This window comes from Canis aureus, chromosome 8 (genome assembly GCF_053574225.1).
Source record: "Canis aureus isolate CA01 chromosome 8, VMU_Caureus_v.1.0, whole genome shotgun sequence".
NCBI classification, from domain to species: Eukaryota; Metazoa; Chordata; class Mammalia; order Carnivora; family Canidae; genus Canis; species Canis aureus.
In genome coordinates, this window is record NC_135618.1 from 37,405,016 (window position 1) to 37,418,022 (window position 13,007).

Here is a 13,007-nt window from a genome sequence, read left to right on the forward strand (position 1 = left end):
CTGGGTGGCTCAGCGGTTTAACGCCTGCCTTTGTCAGGGCACGATCACCGATCAACGGGATCGAGTCCTTGTCGGGCTCCCAGCATGGAGCCTACTTCTCCCTCCTCCTGTGTCTCTGCCTCTCTATCATGAATAAATAAATCTTAAAAAAAAGGAAAATAAAAGATTGTTAGAGTGTATTTATAGAAAAAAAGTTGACCCATATGCTGTCTGAAAGAAACCTACTTCAAATATGATGGTTTGTGGGGTGCCCTGGTTTGCTCAGAACAGTGTATGACTCTTGATCTGAGAGTCATGAGTTCAGGACCCATGTTGTGTTTAGAGATTACTTGGATAAATAATATTTCGTATATATTTAATGATACAGGTGGATTGAAAGTGAAAGGATAGGAAAAGATAAACCATGCAAACTTTAATCAAAAGAGGAGTAACTCGGGATCCCTGAGTGGCTCAGTGGGTTTGGCTCCTGCCTTCGGCCCAGGGCCTGATCCTAGTGTCCCGGGATCCAGTCCTGCATCAGGCTCCCTGCATGGAGCCTGCTCCTCCCTCTGCCTGTGTCTCTGCCTTTCTCGCTCTCTCTCTGTGTCTCTCATGAATAAATAGATAAAATCTTAGGGAAAAAAAAAAAAGAGGAATAACTAAGAAAATAACTAAGGACCTGGGGGCACCTGGGTGGCTTGGTCGGCTGGGCGGCTGCCTTTGGCTTGGGTCATGATCTCAGGGTCCTGGGATCCTGCCCTGCATTGGGTTCCCTGATGGAGGGGGGCGGGGAGCCTGCTTCTCTTTCTCTCTCTCTGTAGCTTCCCCCAACTCATGCATGTGCACCCTCTCCCTCTATCTCACATAAATAAATAATTTAAAAATAAAATAACCATGGACAGAGTGGAACACTGTATAATGGAAAAAGGATCAGGGGATCCCTGGGTGGCTCAGCGGTTTGGCACCTGCCTTCAGCCCAGGGCGTGATCCTGGAGTTCCGGGATCGAGTCCTGCATCGACTCCCTGCATGGAGCCAGCTTCTCCGTCTACCTGTGTCTCTGCCTCTTTCTGTGTCTCTCATGGATAAATAAAATCTTTGGAAAAAAAAAAAGTAATGGACAACGTAGGTGGACCTCAGGGGCATCATGAGTGAAGAAAGCCAATTTCTTTTTTTTTTTTTTTTAGAAAGCCAGTTTTGAAGTTCAGGCACTGTGACTGTTTACATAACATTCTCAAAATGACAAAATTTTTGAAGTGGAGAACAGATCTGTGATGGCCAGAGGTTAGAGATGGCGGGGAGGCCTTGGTGGGTATGACTCTAAAGAGCTCACACCAGAGAGACTTGTGTTGGAATGGTTCTGTATGCTGACACGCACGAGTGCATGCACACGATAAAATGGCACCCGCCATTTAGAAAAACCGTTTTCTGGTTTTGATGCTGTAGTTGTGCTGTGACGACAGGGGACACTGGCTGGAGGGCAAGACCAGACCTGTCAGGGTAATCTTTGCAACCTCCTCTATACCAGTAATCTCAAAATAAACAGCAAAGGAAAGTGGATCAGTTAACAGATACCTAAGACCACAAGGACTTAACCATATGTGGAAAGTCACCTGTGAAAACTATGGATGTGGCAGGGACGCCCGGACGGCTCAGTCCATTAAGCTTCTGACCCTTGGTTTCAGCTCAGGTCGTGATGTCAGGGTCGTGCGACCATGTCGGGCTCCACGCTCGGCAGGGAGTCTGCTTGAGATTCTTTCTGTCCCTGTGTCTCTCCCCTACTTGCAGTCTCTCTCTCTCTCTTTCTCTCAAATAAATCTTTAAAACATAAATGTATATGTGACTGTTGAGTAAAAGCATTCATTTCCAGGCCACCTGAATCACCTGTAAACCACCAGTGGGAGGGGGATGCGCTTCGTCAAGCACCCTGACAGAGGCCGTTCCTGAGGGTGGCAGCTCACCAGACCTCGCCGGAAGGCTTTGGGGATCTTCACGCAGAGCCTGTGCTGCTTCCAGAAGCTCAGGCTCTCGGAAGGTCATGCATGGCCCGCTGGGCCCTGGGCAGCTCCAGACGTGAGGCAGTACGTTTCACAGGAGGGAGGCGGCGAGCGAGCCGGGTCTGGTGTCCCGGCGTCTGGAGAAAGTAGACGCGCAGGATGTGGTGACAGTGGCCAGGGGCATGGAGTGGGCTCTTCGCAGACATCTCCTCACCTTCCCAGTGAGAAACCCGTAGCTGGATGAGGAGATCCCGCCTTCGTTACCACGTCTGCCGAAAGCCGCAAGGCACAAAGGAGGTAGAGCTGCCTACCAGACCCAGCTTCAAAATCGACAGTTTTTCGTATTTTAGACCATTTGGATGCATATTCAGGGTTCTTTAATTTGGGTGCTAATAATCTTTCTCTTTTTTTAAACGAGATTGGTTTTATTTTTGTCTTTGGCAGCGGACACTCCGTGGGATTGTATTACTTTACTTGATGCCCTTAAGTTTGTACTAAAAATGTTTACATTGAAGAACAGTCACACAGTAAAGAATCTCTCTGTCAACACAACCCCTTCCCCATATGTTTTCCTCTTTGTTTCATACATAAATAGCAGTTTACAAGATTATAAATAAAACTATCAGCTCCTATGGCCCCAAAGTATATACAGGTTCCAGAGCTTGACGGAATGTTCTGTGATTTTGTGACTCACAACACACGCTATTCACAGTGCTGATCTCCATCAAATGTCTTGTAATCGATCACAAGTGGTCATTGAACCAGTTCTGCCAGTAATAGACCTTTCCATGCACTTGCTTAAAGGTGCCGTGTGTTGGGGCCCTGGAGGGGATCTGTCCGTTAAGCATCCGACTCTCGGTTTTGGCTCAGGTCATGATCTCATGGTGTGGCCCTGCGCCCTGCATTGGGCTCCCCGCTGAGTGTGGAGCCTGCTTGAGATTCTGTCTCCCTGTCCCTCTGCCTCTACCCCCACCTACCTCCCCTAAAACGAAAAGATGTCCTGTGTTTGTTTGTTAATATTTTATTTATTTATTCATGAGAGAGACAGACAGAGACACAGGCAGAGGGAGAAGCAGGCCCCATGATGCAGGGAGCCCAATATGGGACTCGATCCAGGGTCTCCAGGATCACACCCTGAGCTGCAGGCGGCGCTAAACTGCTGCGCCACCGGGGCTACCCTGTCCGGTGTGTGAAAAGTGAAAATGGCCTGGGGCTCCTGCCTAGCTCAGTGGGTGAAGCATGCCATTCTTGGTCTCGGGGTCCTGCATTTGAGCCCCACGTTGGGCACAGAGATTACTTTAAAAATAGAGAAAATAGGGACGCCTGGGGGGCTCAGCGATTAGGTTTCTCCCTTCAGCCCAGGGCGTGACCCTGGGGTCCCTAGATGGAGTCCCATGTCAGGCTTCCTGCAGGAGCCTGCTTCTCCCTCTGCCTGCGTCTCTGCCTCTCTCTCTCTCTCTGGGTCTCTCATTAATAAATAAATAAAATCTTTAAAAAAACAAAAAAAAACAAAAACTGTGATCCAGCCATTAAGACATTTGTAGAAGGTCATAAACTGACCTGAAATCAAAACGAATTTGTGAGAAACTAGTTTAAGATTATCAGTGATCCCACCTCAATCGTACCTTAGTATTTTATTTGTAGTTTGACTCATATAACTCTAAAGAGAATATTAGTTGGGAATGCTTTTCTTTTTTTTTTTTCTTCTCCCTTCTCTTATATTCCCTTTCACTATTATTTATATTACCCACATGAATGAGAACATATAATGTTTGTCCTTCTCCGACTGACTTACTTCACTCAGCATAATACCCTCCAGTTCCATCCACGTTGAAGCAAGTGGTGGGTATTTGTCATTTCTAATAGCTGAGTAATATTCCATTGTATACATAAACCACATCTTCTTTATCCATTCATCTTTCATTGGACACCGAGGCTCCTTCCACAGTTTGGCTATTGTGGCCATTGCGGCTATAAACATCGGGGTGCAGGTGTCCCGGCGTTTCATTGCATTTGTATCTTTGGGGTAAATCCCCAACAGTGCAATTGCTGGGTCGTAGGGCAGGTCTATTTTTAACTCTTTGAGGAACCTCCACACAGTATTCCAGAATGGCTGCACCAGTTCACATTCCCACCAACAGTGCAGGAGGGTTCCCTTTTCTCCGCATCCTCTCCAACATTTGTTGTTTCCTGCCTTGTTAATTTTCCCCATTCTCACTGGTGTGAGGTGGGATCTCATTGTGGTTTTGATTTGTATTTCCCTGATGGCAAGTGATGCAGAGCATTTTCTCATATGCATGTTGGCCATGTCTATGTCTTCCTCTGTGAGATTTCTGTTCATGTCTTTTGCCCATTTCATGATTGGATTGTTTGTTTCTTTGGTGTTGAGTTTAATAAGTTCTTTACAGATCTTGGAAACTAGCCCTTTATCTGCTATGTCATTTGCAAATATCTTCTCCCATTCTGTAGGTTGTCTTTTAGTTTTGTTGACTGTATCCTTTGCTGTGCAAAAGCTTCTTATCTTGATGAAGTCCCAATAGTTCATTTTTGCTTTTGTTTCTTTTGCCTTCGTGGATGTATCTTGCAAGAAGTTACCGTGGCCGAGTTCAAAAAGGGTGTTGCCTGTGTTCTCCTCTAGGAATTTTTTTTTTTTTTTCCTCTAGGATTTTTGATGGAATCTTGTCTCACATTTAGATCTTTTATCCATTTTGAGTTTATCTTTGTGTGGTGAAAGAGAGTGGTCTAGTTTCATTCTTCTGCATGTGGATGTCCAATTTTCCCAGCACCATTTATTGAAGAGACTGTCTTTCTTCCAATGGATAGTCTTTCCTCCTTTATCGAATATTAGTTGACCATAAAGTTCAGGGTCCACTTCTGGGTTCTCTATTCTGTTCCATTGATCTATGTGTCTGTTTTTGTGCCAGTACCACACTGTCTTGATGACCACAGCTTTGTAGTACAACCTGAAATCTGGCATTGTGATGCCCCCAGATAATGGTTTTCTTTTTTAAAATTCCCCTGGCTATTCGGGGTCTTTTCTGATTCCACACAAATCTTAAAATAATTTGTTCTAACTCTCTGAAGAAAGTCCATGGTATTTTGATAGGGATTGCATTAAACGTGTATATTGCCCTGGGTAACATTGACATTTTCACAATATTAATTCTGCCAATCCATGAGCATGGAATATTTTTCCATCTCTTTGTGTCTTCCTCAATTTCTTTCAGAAGTGTTCTATAGTTTTGCGGGTATAGATCCTTTACATCTTTGGTTAGGTTTATTCCTAGGTATCTTATGCTTTTGGGTGCAATTGTAAATGGGATTGACTCCTTAATTTCTCTTTCTTCAGTCTCATTGTTAGTGTATAGAAATGCCACTGATTTCTGGGCATTGATTTTGTATCCTGCCACGCTACCGAATTGCTGTATGAGTTCTAGCAATCTTGGGGTGGAGGCTTTTGGGTTTTCTATGTAGAGTATCATGTCATCGGCGAAGAGGGAGAGTCTGACTTCTTCTTTGCCAATTTGAATGCCTTTAATGTCTTTTTGTTGTCTGATTGCTGAGGCTAGGACTTCCAGTACTATGTTGTATAGCAGTGGTGAGAGTGGACATCCCTGTCTTGTTCCTGATCTTAGGGGAAAGGCTCCCAGTGCTTCCCCATTGAGAATGATATTTGCTGTGGGCTTTTCGTAGATGGCTTTTAAGATGTTGAAGAATGTTCCCTCTATCCCTACACTCTGAAGAGTTTTGATCAGAAATGGATGCTGTATTTTGTCAAATGCTTTCTCTGCATCTAATGAGAGGATCATATGGTTCTTGGTTTTTCTCTTGCTGATATGATGAATCACATTGATTGTTTTACGGGTGTTGAACCAGCCTTGTGTCCCGGGGATAAATCCTACTTGGTCATGGTGAATAATTTTCTTAATGTATTGTTGGATCCTATTTGCCAGTATCTTGTTGAGAATTTTTGCATCCATGTTCATCAGGGATATTGGTCTGTAATTCTCCTTTTTGGTGGGGTCTTTGTCTGGTTTTGGAATTAAGGTGATGCTGGCCTCATAGAACGAATTTGGAAGTACTCCATCTCTTTCTATCTTTCCAAACAGCTTTAGGAGAATAGGTATGGTTTCTTCTTTAAACGTTTGATAGAATTCCCCTGGGAAGCCATCTGGCCCTGGACTCTTGTGTCTTGGGAGGTTTTTGATGACTGCTTCAATTTCCTCCCTGGTTATTGGCCTGTTCAGGTTTTCTATTTCTTCCTGTTCCAGTTTTGGTAGTTTGTGGCTTTCCAAGAATGCGTCCATTTCTTCTAGATTGCCTAATTTATTGGCGTATAGCTGTTCATAATATGTTTTTAAAAGCGTTTGTATTTCCTTGGTGTTGGTAGTGATCTCTCCTTTCTCATTCATGATTTTATTAATTTGAGTCTTTTCTCTCTTCTTTTTAATAAGGCTGGCTAATGGTTTATCTATCTTATTAATTCTTTCAAAGAACCAACTCCTGGTTTTGTCGATCTGTTCCACAGTTCTTCTGGTCTCGATTTCGTTGAGTTCTGCTCGAATCTTTATTAACTCTCTTCTTCTGCTGGGTGTAGGATCTATTTGCTGTTTTTTCTCTAGCTCCTTTATGTGTAAGGTTAGCTTTTGTATTTGAGTTCTTTCCACTTTTTGAATGGATGCTTGTATTGCGATGTATTTCCCCCTTAGGACTGCTTTTGCTGCATCCCAAAGATTTTGAACGGTTGTATCTTCATTCTCATTAGTTTCCATGAATCTTTTTAATTCTTCCTTAATTTCCTGGTTGACCCTTTCATCTTTTAGCAGGATGGTCCTTAACCTCCATGTGTTTGAGGTCCTTCCAAACTTCTTGTTGTGATTTAGTTCTAATTTCAAGGCACTATGGTCTGAGATTATGCAGGGGACGATCCCAATCTTTTGGTATCGGTTCAGACCCGATTTGTGACCCAGTATGTGGTCCATTCTGGAGAAAGTTCCATGTGCACTTGAGAAGAATGTGTATTCAGTTGAGTTTGGATGTAAAGTTCTGCAGATATCTGTGAAATCCATCTGGTCCAGTGTATCATTTAAAGCTCTCGTTTCTTTGGAGATGTTGTGCTTAGAAGACCTATTGAGTATAGAAAGAGCTAGATTGAAGTCACCAAGTGTAAGTGTATTATTATCTAAGTATTTCTTCACTTTGGTTAATAATTGATTTATATATTTGGCAGCTCCCACGTTGGGGGCATATATATTGAGGATTGTTAAGTCCTCTTGTTGGATAGATCCTTTAAGTATGATATAGTGTCCCTCTTCATCTCTCACTACAGTCTTCGGGGTAAGTTTTAGTTTATCTGATATAAGGATGGCTACCCCTGCTTTCTTTTGAGGACCATTCGAATGGTAAATGGTTCTCCAACCTTTTATTTTCAGGCTGTAGGTGTCCTTCTGTCTAAAATGAGTCTCTTGTAGACAGCAAATAGATGGGTCCTGCTTTTTTATCCAGTCTGACACCCTGCACCTTTTGATGGGGTCATTAAGCCCATTCACATTCAGAGTTACTATTGACAGATATGAGTTTAGTGTCATCATGATATCTATTCAGTCCTTGTTTTTGTGGATTGTTCCACTGAACTTCTTCTTAAAGGGGAATTTTAAGAGTCCCCCTTAAAATTTCTTGCAGAGCTGGTTTGGAGGTCACATATTCTTTCAGTTCCTGCCTGTCTTGGAAGCTCTTTATCTCTCCTTCCATTCTGAATGAGAGCCTTGCTGGATAAAGTATTCTTAGTTGCATGTTCTTCTCCTTTAGGACCCTGAATATATCCTGCCAGCCCTTTCTGGCCTGCCAGGTCTCTGTGGAGAGGTCTGCTGTTACCCTAATACTCCTCCCCATAAAAGTCAGGGATTTCTTGTCTCTTGCTGCTTTAAGGATCTTCTCTTTATCTTTGGAATTTGCAAGCTTCACTATTAAATGTCGAGGTGTTGAACGGTTTTTATTGATTTTAGGGGGGGATCTATTTCCTGGATCTGAATGCCTGTTTCCCTTCCCAGATTAGGAAAGTTTTCAGCTAGAATTTGTTCAAATACATATTCTGGCCCTCTGGCCCTTTCGGCGCCCTCGGGAACACCAATTAAACGTAGGTTTTTCTTCCTCAGTCTGTCGTTTATTTCCCTTAATCTATCTTCATGGTCTTTTAATTGTTTGTCTCTTTTTTCCTCAGTTTCCCTCTTTGCTATCAACTTGTCTTCTATGTCACTCACTTGTTCTTCCACCTCGTTACCCCTCGTCGTTAGGACTTCTAGTTTGGATTGCATCTCATTCAATTGATTTTTAATTTCTGCCTGATTAGCTCTAAATTCTACAGTCATGATGTCTCTTGAGTCCTTTATGCTTTTTTCTAGAGCCACCAGTAGCTGTATAATAGTGCTTCTGAATTGGCTTTCTGACATTGAATTGTAATCCAGATTTTGTAACTCTGTGGGAGAGAGGACTGTTTCTGATTCTTTCTTTTGAGGTGAGGTTTTCCTTCTAGTCATTTTGCTCAGTGCAGAGTGGCCAAAAGCAAGTTGTATTGGGTAAAGGAGAAAAAGAGAGGAGAGAAAGAAGGAAAGAAAAGAGAAAGAGAAAAAAAAAGGAAGAAAAAAAAAGAAAAGGAGAAAGAAAAAGAAAGGAAAAAAGGGGTGGGGGAAGGAAACAAATCAAAAAGCAAAACAAAACAAAACAAAACAACAAAAAAAAAAGAAAAAAAGAACCACGGGGAAGTATCTTCCCCTGGAACTTGTCCGTCTGGCTGGTCTTCTGGGGGAGGGGCCTGTTGTGCTTATTTTCAGGTGTTAGCACTTGGGGGAGCTGCTCTGCCCCCTGCCTGGTACAGGGCTCAGTGGGGGTTGTTTACCCTGTGAGGCCCCAGGAGGAACAGCCCCAGTGGCGGGGCCAGCTCTAGAAACCTGGATTCAGCCCCCGCAGTAACCGGGAATGCTTTTCTTTCTAAGTTTTCTACCCAATAAATGAAGGCCTAAAAATAATGTACTATATAAAACTAAATATAGCCAACACGCAAAAATCACTTTTATTACATAAAAATAATTTGTGTGGGGGAGTGCCTGAGTGGTATAGTCAGTTAAGCATCTGACTTTTGATTACGCCTCAGGTCACCATCTCAGGGTGTGAGATTGAGCCCCGTGTCCAGCTCCACACTCAGTGGAAGTCTGCTTGAGATTCTCTCTCTCTCTCTCTCCTCTCTCTAAATGAATAAATGAATGAATGAATGAATGAATGATTTCTGGAGGGACGTATAAGAAACCAGTAACACGCATCCGTCTTGGGCCCAGGAGGGAGACTTCCACCTGTACACCTTTCAGATGTCTCACGTGTATTTACTGCTGACCTGGAAACTCAACATCAGTAATACTTGTAATGCACTGTCCTCTGCGCTCAGCCTTCAGGTCCCACGTCACTTAGGGATTCAGAGACTGCTCAGGAAAGGAGCGGTCTGCCCTCATGGGTTGGGATCTGCATCTGACTTCACTCGCCTAAACTTGCCAAGAGCTCCAAGGAGAAGAACACCCAGAAAATAGCCTCTGGTGACAGGGTTGCAGAGGTCTCAGCAGGCTCTGCGTGGGGGCGGGGTCTCCGCCAGGGCCCAGGAGACTGGGACGAGGTGGTGGCCAGAGCCACAGAAAGCAGGCTTCCCAGCCGGCCGTGCTGCTTCACTTGGCTGTTCCTGGAATCATTCGGGCTGCTTGGCCCAGTCCAGATGTGGTCGGGCTGTGGCCTCAGGGCCGTGAAGGGGACTCCGATGTGAAGCCACTGCTGAGGACCCGTGTCCCTCAGCCAGCGTACTTCACCAATGGCTTCACCACCCTTAGGTCTGCCTGGGCTGATGAAAGCAGATTCCCCGTCCAGACCCAGTCACCAGGTGTGCCGGCGGCCGTCCCAGTTCAGGAGCTGATGCTGAGCACATCCCCTCTTGCTCCTCCACCAGGTAGGTGTGGGTACTCGCGTCCCTTTGAAGGGAGCCCCTCGTTCTTGGATGGAGAGTCTTAGGGTGCCTTCCCACTGTGCCCCGGTGGACAGTGTGCTCTTTAAAGACAGAGCCTTTTTTTTTAAGATTTTTTTTTTTTTAATTTTTATTTATGATAGTCACACAGAGAGAGAGAGAGAGAGAGAGGCAGAGACATTGGCAGAGGGAGAAGCAGGCTCCATGTACCGGGAGCCTGACGTGGGACTCGATCCCGGGTCTCCAGGATCGCGCCCTGGGCCAAAGGCAGGCGCCGAACCTCTGCACCACCCAGGGATCCCCCTTTTTTTAAGATTTTTTTTTTAAATTTTTTTATTTATTCATGATAGTCACACGGAGAGAGAGAGAGAGGCAGAGACACAGGCAGAGGGAGAAGCAGGCTCCATGCACCGGGAGCCCAATGTGGGATTCGATCCCGGGTCTCCAGGATCGCGCCCTGGGCCAAAGGCAGGCGCCAAACCGCTGCGCCACCCAGGGATCCCTTTTTTTAAGGTTTTAAGTATTATTTGAGAGAGTGCGAGTGCATGTGCAAGGAGGGGCAGAGGGAGAGGGGGAGAGAACCTAGAGCAGAGGCCCTGCTGAGTACAGAGCCTGATGCATGGCTTGATCCCACGGCCTGAGCTGAAACCCGACGGACTGAGCTACCGGGCACCCCTAAAGATTAAGAATTTCAGCATCGTGATTTCTTTCCTTTTCCCAAGGTAGATACGTCAGATGCCCTCTCCTTGGGGCACAGCATCTAGATCTGCTGAATAAGCAGCTTCTCTGTGGACTGAGCCTGACTGCAGGCTCTCTCCCTGGTTACACCTCCAGAAATCCCTGTCCCACCTCTGCACCCGTGTCAGGTGCTTGGGTTTAATGAGGTCCCTGGTCATGAGTCATTGTTTGATTCCCCTGTGTGCAGCTCACTGCCTTAGTCGGCCACACCTCTTCTGACTTCCAAGACCTTAGCCCTCCTGTCTCAGCATGAAGGAGAATGCACACAGATTTGCTTGGGTCTCTCTTTAAATCGTGGTAAATGCACCTAACGTAAAATCTACCATTAGTGGGGATCCCTGGGTGGTGCAGCAGTTTAGCGCCTGCCTTTGGCTCAGGGCGCGATCCTGGAGACCCAGGATCGAATCCCACATCGGACTCCCGGTGCATGGAGCCTGCTTCTCCCTCTGCCTGTGTCTCTGCCCCTCTCTCTCTCTCTCTCTGTGTGACTATCATAAATAAATAAAAAATTTTTAAAGAATCTACCATTAGTGACGTGAGTGCAGTCACAGTGTTTGTAGTCATGGCCACCACTCTCATCACCCAGGAACCCTGCACATTAGTAGCGGCTCACGGTGCCCCCAGCCCCGGAGCCACCTGTCTACTTTCTCCCGCTGTGGATTTGCCTGTCCTGGACATTTCACGTACATGGAGCCCTAGCCCATGCCCTAGCCCGGGCCCTCTCTCTGTCCGGGCATCTCGCGGGACAGAGAGGCTTCCAACCCTGCAGTAGGTGTCACGCTCCATTCCTTTTATGGCAAGTACTATTCCATTGTGTGGATTTGCTGTGTTGTGTTTATCCGTCTGGTGAGGGATGATCTGGGTTGTTACAGAGAATGAAGCCTTGAACCTTTGTAAGTTTTTGTGTGAGTCCATTTCCGGCTCTCTTGGGTGTACCCCAAGAAGTGGAATCGCTGGATCACCGGTACCTCTGTTTAAACTTTGAGGATCTGTCAGGTGGTTTCCCCAGCAGCTGGCACCGGGTTACATTCCCACCAGCAGCACACAGGGGCCCACCTGCTCCACACGCTCAACAGCACTCGTCATCTTTCACTTTTTTGTGTTTAAAGCTAACCTTATGGGGATGTACACAGGTTGTGGGGTGGGGCCGAGAGGGGCTCCCGACGCTGGGCCGATCCCCCGACCTTGAGAGCATGACCTGAGCCAAAACCAAGAGTTGGACCACCCAAGTGGCTACACACAGGTGTTTAAATGAATTGTTTTAATTATATAGAGAAAACCAGTTAAAGTCAGAAAGTAAAAAGTTTATCCGAAAAACCAGCCGTCTCTGGTCTCCTCCCATCTTCCATAAGCTGTCCTTGGGGGGCCACTCTGAGCTACCAGCCTCCATCGGTCACCTGCCGCTGGTCTCATCCTCCCTTTGAGGCCTGTACCGTCCACCTTCTTGGGTCCACAAGGCTGACAACTCAGACCCATAGGCCCTTTTGTTCTCTCGACACAGTGCATTTGTTAGGACACTGGTTTGGCGGTTTAAAAAAGACCCGAACAGCAGATACCTTGCCTCACACCAGGCAGACAAACCTGCCTTTCTCGTGTGTAAGGAACCCAGGGATGGATGCTGGTTTCCAGCTGCAGGGCCCCATGCACACTCTGTGCTGCGGCCTGGCCGTCCCCAGAAGCGTCCCTGCCCCATTTCCCAGGGTGCCTGCAGGCGGGCCCTGCACGGTCACCGATGTCCACCCAGCCACAGGCAGGGCCCCCGAACCCGTCGCCTGCTGTCCACTGCCTCCTCCGTGGACATCCAGCACGTCGTGCGTCATTATTAGTAACAGTCAGCTAGCGTTTGAGTGCTTAATGTCAGGCGCTGTGAGGAGTGCTTTATATGAATCTGCGACCTACATCCTTCCAGCAGCCCTCAAAACAGATGCTGGATTCCTTTTACAAGTAAGGACATGGGGTGGGACGCCGGGGGAGGGGGGGGGGCTCAGTGGTTAAAGGCTGCCTTTGGTTCAGGTCATGACCCCCGGGCCTGGGATCAAGTCCCGAGTCGGGCTCCCCGCAGGAAGCCTGCTTCTCCCTCTGCCTGTGTCTCTCCCTCTCTCTCTGTGTCTCTCATGAATAAATAAATACAATCTTAAAAATAAATAAACAAAAATAAATAAATAAATAAACAAGGAAACGGGGCGTGGTCATGTCAAGTCGTTTGCCCATTTAGCACAGTGAGCACAGGCTGGCTGGCGAGCAGAGCCACCTTCGCTGTCGCCTGCTCTCCTCGGGGCTCAGCCCTCCGGGGCGG

The 13,007-nt window shown here is 46.4% G+C and overlaps 1 protein-coding gene across 2 annotated transcripts in view; it reads left to right on the plus strand.

The window, feature by feature from the left end:
• Positions 1 to 13,007, plus strand: part of FAM234A (family with sequence similarity 234 member A) — a 36,205-nt gene that overhangs the window by 13,100 nt on the left and 10,098 nt on the right. The window contains exon 2 of one of the 2 annotated variants that reach the window (XM_077905892.1): positions 9,843 to 9,958. The exons of the other annotated variant lie outside the window; for it this stretch is intronic. The gene's annotated coding sequence lies outside the window, so the exon portion shown is untranslated. The remainder of the gene's footprint in view (positions 1 to 9,842; positions 9,959 to 13,007) is intronic. 2 annotated transcript variants of the gene reach the window in all.